The following is a 7,062-nucleotide window of genomic DNA, read 5'->3' as shown; positions in this document are numbered from 1 at the left end:
CACCACGCCCGGCTAATTTTTTGTATTTTTAGTAGAGACGGGGTTTCACCGTGGTCTCGATCTCCTGACCTCGTGATCCGCCTGCCTCAGCCTCCCAAAGTGCTGGGATTACAAGCGTGAGCCACCGCACCCGGCTATGATTTCTTATTACTTGCTTTGACTGACAGAACAAGGCAGAGAGGATGCTATGCCAGTTCTGGGCCTAACTTTCGAAAGGTTTATCAGCGTCTGCTTTTACTCTTGGAGACTAGCTACCATGTAGCAAGTCTGACTACCTCGAGACCACCATGCTGTGAGGAAGCCCAAGCTCTTCACATGGAGACAGGCCATGTGGAGGAACACAAAAATGCTGCTGTTTGACAGTATGAATGCTGGAAACCAAGGAATTGAAATGAGAATGTGGGATATTGGAGTTTGTGTGTTTTCAATAAGTTTAGGGATATTGAAGTTTACCATTTCAGTTCTGAGTTTTGAGAATGTACAGGATATAGAGATGGCTGAGGTGGAGAGGAGACAATGGTCACCAAAGTTAAGGAGATGAACAAATTTGAGGCCAGGATACTGGCTAATTCACACATGAAAATTCAGCTTTTCTGTGGTGATGGCAGGTCTGGCAGTGGGGAGAGGCACTGGAAGATTCCACTTGGGAACTGTGAGAGCCACACGGGGGCAGGTGGTTTCCTTGGAAAGATCTAATTTTGATGGAGGCAAACAGATTTCAGTCAAGAGTCTGCAGCCATAGAATGGAGAGACTGTTCACAACTGAACAGGGGTCTCAAGGGCAAGAGAGGGCAACCCAAGGAAACGGGTTATCAGGAAAGGCCTCAGTAGAAGACAAGTGAGGTGGGGGCGTGGCACCTCACTTGGGCTGAGAGTCGGGCAGAGTGCAGCAGATTCAGTTTCACTGGGGGCAGAAGTGAACGATGATTCAGATGAGATCACTGGGGAAGTAAACTGGCCTCAAGATTTTAGCTGACCTGGAGAGATAAAAATTTGGTTTTCCTGCCAACACATCCAGAAGAGGGAGAGTGTTTTCTGTTGGTGGTAGAATCAGCAATTGGAGACCTTTGCTCAGGATTCCAAATGAAACTCTGGTGACAGGATGCAGAGCAGGGTGTGGGTAGGTCCAAGTCAGTAAACACCCTGCTGGCCTCGGGACTGCGACTCCGAGCAGAGGGGAGGAACAGGCAGCTGAGCCGTGTGGTGGGCGAGAACCAGGCTCGCCTGCACTGCTGTACCCTGCAAAGCTTTGAAATTCTTAATCATTTACTATTTAATTTAATGTTTAAAATTAATTTTATTAATTTTGAATAATTTGACATTGTAAATAATTTTTGAACAAGGGGCCCTGCATTTTCATTTTTCAGTGGGTCCTACGATGTATGTAGGTGATCTTACTGCTACACTACTGTGTGCATGGGAAGATTTCGAAAAACCCATAAAACACAGTGCCCATAGAGACATACGGGACACATTTGAACAAAGGCAGGTAGTCTGTGCTGGTTGAAACCCGTAAGGAAACAGGGGAAAAGTCATTCATTCACTTATTCACTGAAAACTTTGTTAAGAGGGAGGAGGGGAGGTCCTGCTAGTGCCAGGAGCAGGGAGGGAGAAATAAATGACTGTCATGGTCCTCAAGAAGCTCCTACTCTGTGGAATGAGAGAAATGTACGCAGGAACAATGCAGCAGAGTAAGAGCTGGGATGAAAATAAACACCTTCCTTCCATGTCTTCATTTTAGGGGTACACGGTTTGTCGAAAAGACATCAAGTTAAATTAAGGTAGTTCTGTCCTACTACACAGAAAACTTACACATGGTTTCTATTAATATATGGTTTCCTCACAGAACACCAAAGAACCTTCCTCAACAGGAAACCTCAGTGGCTTGTTCCCTCTGTGTGAGGATGTGTTGAAAAGAACAAGGAGTCGATTTGGCAGGAAAAAAAAATGGAGTTACTACTGAATGTTGGCATGATCCTGTGGTTGGAAAGTCAAAACAGAAACTGGCAGTGCTACTTTTTATTAGAAGTCCACTTGGAGAGATCACATGAGATTCTTTGATCTTATAGGTCAGGGCACTGAGGCTTTAGGTCTCCCCAGGTTATTTGGTAGTGAGGCTGCTGGGTTTCTGAATAAAGACCTATGGTTAGAGTGTGATTTCCTGCCCTGCTTTCTGCGCTGTAGGCGTAGTCTGCCTCACTCAGCCAATCTCAAGGGAGGGAGGACCTGTGGCTGCAGTTTCCCAAATTATCCAAATTAGGACTCAAAAGAAGAGAGTTCTGAGGCCCAGCAACTCTGAGAAAATCCTGAAAAACATTGTGATAAAAAGGTACATCTTTCCTTAAAGCCAGAGTACTATGTCAGTAGAACTGAGCCCTGAAGCTAAGTGAATGAAGGGCTTGAGAGTTGCTCTCAGTAGTGAAGATAAAATAGGTATTTAACCTTACGAATGGTGGCATTTTAGCCCAGAAGAGTGGAAGGGACCCGTGTTTCCTTTGCACCCATTACACTTAACACTTTGAGAGAGAGTGAGGCCAGCCCTAAAGTTCAAAGGAGACCCATCCATTTCCAACAGGCTACTTAAAAAAAAATTTTTTTTTGAGATGGAGTCTCGCTCTGTCACCCAGGCTGGAGTGCAGTGGCGCAATCTCGGCTCACTACAACCTCCGCCTCCTGGGTTCAAGCGATTCTTCTGCCTCAGCCTCCCGAGTAGCTAGGACTACAGGCATGCACCACCACGCCCAGCTAATTTTTTTTTTGTATTTTTAGTAGAGATGGGGTTTCACCATATTGGCCAGGCTGGTCTTGAACTCCTTACCTTGTGATCTGCCCGCCTTGGCCTCCCAAGGTGCTGGAATTTCAGGCGTGAGCCATCACACCCAGCCAAAAAAATTTTTTTAACTGAAAAAAATATGTGCTCATTGTAGAAAAAGCATAAAACTGCAAGAAAGAGATAATTTTTAAAAGCCACCTGTAGTCCAGAAATAATCACTGGTTTTTGGTATATTTCCAAGCTTTCTTCTTTGCATGCATATACATATATAAATAGTTACGGGCTCATACTGTCCATGTTGCTTTGTTACTCTATTTCATGTAATACTAAATCATGAAATTTTTTCATGTCAATAAATACATTTAAATGACATTAAGTGCCTAAATATCCCTTTGCAGAGTTGTATTATTATTTATTTAATGAGTTGCCTATTATTGGAGATTAATGTTGTTTATAATTAAAAAAAATTTTTATTAGAGATGGGGTCTTGCAATGTTGACCAGGCTGGTCTCAAACTCCTGGCCTCAAGCAATCCTCTCATCTCTGCCTCCCAAAGTGCTGGGATTACAGGCATGAGCCACCACGCCCAGTCTGTTTATAATTTTTGGTGATTATTCTTTTTTTTTTTTTGAGACAGAGTCTTGCTCTGTCACCCAGGCTGCAGTGCAATGGCCCGATCTCGGCTCACTGCAAGCTCTGCCTCCCGGATTCACTCCATTCTCTTGCCTCAGCCTCCCGAGTAGCTGGGACTACAGGCGCCTGCCTCCACACCCAGCTACTTTTTTGTATTTTTAGTAGAGACGGGGTTTCACTGTGTTAGCCAGGATGGTCTCGATCTCCTGACCTCGTGATCTGCCCACCTCGGCCTCCTAAAGTGCTGGGATTACAGGCGTGAGCCACTGAGCCCAGCCTAGGTGATTTTCTTAATTATTTCCTTAGGATATGTTCCAAAGAATTTAATTGCTAGGTCAAAGCTTGTGACCTTTTAAAGGATTGTGATAGTGTGTCAGTCAGGATAGGCTAAATGTTGTAACAGACATAGCCAAAATCTCAGTGGCTTAACACAATAAAGATGTATTTTTCTTTTATGTCACAGTTCAATACAAGTCATTGGTTGGGAGTAGAGGGCACTCTGCATAGTCATCTGGAAGCAGGGTTTGCCCACATGATGGGTCTCCATTTGCCACCGGCCTTGGACGTCTCCACTGGATGCTCTGATTTCACCTGATAAGTAAGGGGAGAGAGAGAGAGCACGGAGAATTACATAGGTATTTTCAGGGTCAGGCCTGGCAGTGACTCACATTGCTTCCTCTGCCCACCTTCCAATTGTCCAGAACTCGGTCACATGACTGCTCCTAACTGCAAGGGAGGCTGGGAAGTGTAGTCTTCCTGAGTGTCCAGGAGGAAAACAAGAGTGTAATGGACCCAAAATAAGTATAGTCTCTGCCTCAAACATTACCAAGTGGCCAATCAGCAATGTTTTTCCAGTTATTTATTTTTTTTTTTTATTTTGAGACAGAGTCTAATTCTGTTGCCCGGGCTGGAGTGCAGTGGTGTGATCTCGGCTCACTGCAACCTCTGCCTCCCAGGTTCAAGCGATTCCCTAGCCTAAGCCTCCCGAGTAGCTGGGATTGCAGGTGCACTCCACCACACCCAGCTAATTTTTGTATTTTTAGTAGAGATGGGGTTTCGCCACGTTAGCCAAGCTGGTCTTGAACTCCTGGCCTCAACTGATTCCCCACCTAAGTTTTTCCAGTTTATATTCCCAACGGCAGGGTATGAGGATTCCTATTTCCCCATTCCCTCAATAATTAAGGGGATGATGCTGTTTCTGTTGTTTTTTGTAGATCTGCATGGAACAATGCTGCTTCTCTGCATGACTAGAGTTTGTTTTCTCTTTGAAGATAATCTCACTAGGATCAAGACCATACTGGAGAGTCAGGACTCTGGATTTCTGATTGTTTTCGGGACAGCTACCCTCATCCTAGGCTGATCTGAGTTTCTGGTCTTTCTCTGCCTGTTCTTTCCTCTCCCCTTCCCTTCCCTGCTGCAGAAAGTGTTTTATGCAGGTGTCAGCAACATCAGGACCTTTCAAGCCCCTTGCCCCAGTATCATCCCTGAATGCAAAACTCACTCAGAGGCCTGGGGAAGAGATTCGAGCTCTGCTTTTCCTCTGCCACCTCAGGTGTGTTCTAGTTTACAAGACGCTTTCACAGAAAAAAAAGTTCAGGGAATGGAATTGGAAGGCAAAAATAGCTGCTCGATGCTGACTTGGCACATTGACTTTGACCAAATCATCCAGCGCCTCGTCCTTAGTACTCTGGTTTCCACAGAATAATCCTCGCGCAGTGAGTAGTGGAAGTCGGAAGGAGTAAACTGCCTAGATGTCATGAAGGGAAAGCAATGCACAATAGACTTGTGCAGAGTCTATTCTTGTCCGTTTCCCTGTGAATCCAGGTTGCTGAACACTGGCCGATGTCTGAGCTGTGGTTTCCCCCCGGATTTGAAATTTAGTTACTAGAAGACAATGCTTTTGAATGGCTTCTTGACTTTCACAGGGCCTGCTGGCTGTTGCCTGATGATTGTCTGATAGGCCTAGCCCCTTGGCAAAGCAACATTTCATTTGCAAAACTACGCTTGTCCAGTGCCTCCTGGGAACTGAAAGCCTGGCATCAGCAGAGGAACGCAAATTGGGCAAATCACGGATCTCTCAGGCATGTGTTGCTTGGGGGCCATGGTGCACAGCACTGCTAAAAGTCTAGGACAATCTGTGTGTTTTAGGAGCAAACCAGTGCCTTGCACTTCTAAGCTGTATCCTTTGCTCCCTCCCTGAGAGGCAGCCGTGTGCTCTGGGCTTCCTACGTAAGTGACTCACACCAACTATAAGCCTGGCTTGTGACCTAGAAAAGGAAGCAGGGAGTGGCTTAGAGACATAAAGAGCACAGCCCAGGAGGGGCTGCGGTGGAATTCTCCTCAGATGAGACGGAGTCCAATGGGCAGAGGGGCAACTTAGCATCCTCTCTTTCCGCATGTTACCACGATGCCCTTGGCAGGGACCATTTGATGGGGATTCGGATGTCTTCCTGGGGGTGTGGAGCAGGGGTGAGGGAGGGGGAACTGCTTCTGGGTCAGTAGCTCCTCTCCAGAGTGAGCCCATCTGTGGAATGCCATGCCCCTTCTCTATACCATCTTTGCAAGTGGGCTTGGGTTCTTGGGATGAGTTTCATCAGGCCTTATAAATGCAAACTGTGCAGAAGTGCCTCCAACAAGAAAAACCAATCTCTGGCAGGGCCCCTAAGGGCAGGATTCTGGAGAGGCCACCCTGTCCTCAGCTTGGCCCCGGGACATTCTGGCTGCAGGTAGGATGGCTGCGGCAGAGGGAGGAGAGGGCCCTCCCTGTTGATGGAGGCCACCATGTAGGGCTTCACTATGCTTCCCTTTCTGGCTCGCCCAGGGAGGAAGGGTGGCTGGCGGCTGGCGGCAGGGCTTGTGGAGGCTTAGCCCTGGGCCTAGTCCTGCTTCTCTTAGAGGTGGCTGGTTGTGCAATGGCATCCTGGCTGCTCCTCTTGGAGCCCCATGACCACAGTTCCAGGCTCCACCCCCATTTCTCACCGCCGGTGGTGAGAAATGGAATTTTTTGTTTTGTGTTTTTATGCTGTTCCCATAACACCCAGCACTGATCCCCAAGGATGAGTCCTGAAGATCCATAGCCATGGCAGGGCAGGGCCTAGGTACTGAAGGAAGGTCCCACTCAGAGGTCAGTTCCACCCACTGCAAAACGCCCTCTGAGGACCCTCACTAGACCAGTTCCTCGAAGTGCGGTCCGCAGGCTGCCATCAGCGGAATCACGGGGTGAGGAAGGGGCTGTTAAAAACACGGGTTCTTGGCCCCATCTGCAGACCTCCAGAATCTAACCCTCTCAGGAAAAGTCCTGGAAATCTGTGTATCTAGAAGCACTTTCTTCCCCAGGTTGGCTAGCTCAGAAATGTCTAAAAACTTGTCTCAATACCAATCCTGGTCTCATGTATTACCCTTCTCGTGAAAATGATTTGCTTCCTTTCAGCCTTGTATGACCTCTAAAAATATGACCTGAAGCAGATGGATGCACTCACATAAGAAACATCACCTGTGGCCTTCATTGGCAAGCATGGATTGCCGTTTTCAATCAGGGGCTTTGAAGGAAGACACCTTTGATCATCGGGCTGCCTCTGGCTGCTTTTTCACTGAGTTGTCACTATTAAATGCCCTTCCCTGGCTTTGTCTTCTCTCTTCTCCACCAGAAAATGGGC

This window comes from Nomascus leucogenys, chromosome 1a, assembly GCF_006542625.1.
Source record: "Nomascus leucogenys isolate Asia chromosome 1a, Asia_NLE_v1, whole genome shotgun sequence".
NCBI classification, from domain to species: domain Eukaryota; kingdom Metazoa; phylum Chordata; class Mammalia; order Primates; family Hylobatidae; genus Nomascus; species Nomascus leucogenys.
This window is presented reverse-complemented; position numbering follows the sequence as displayed.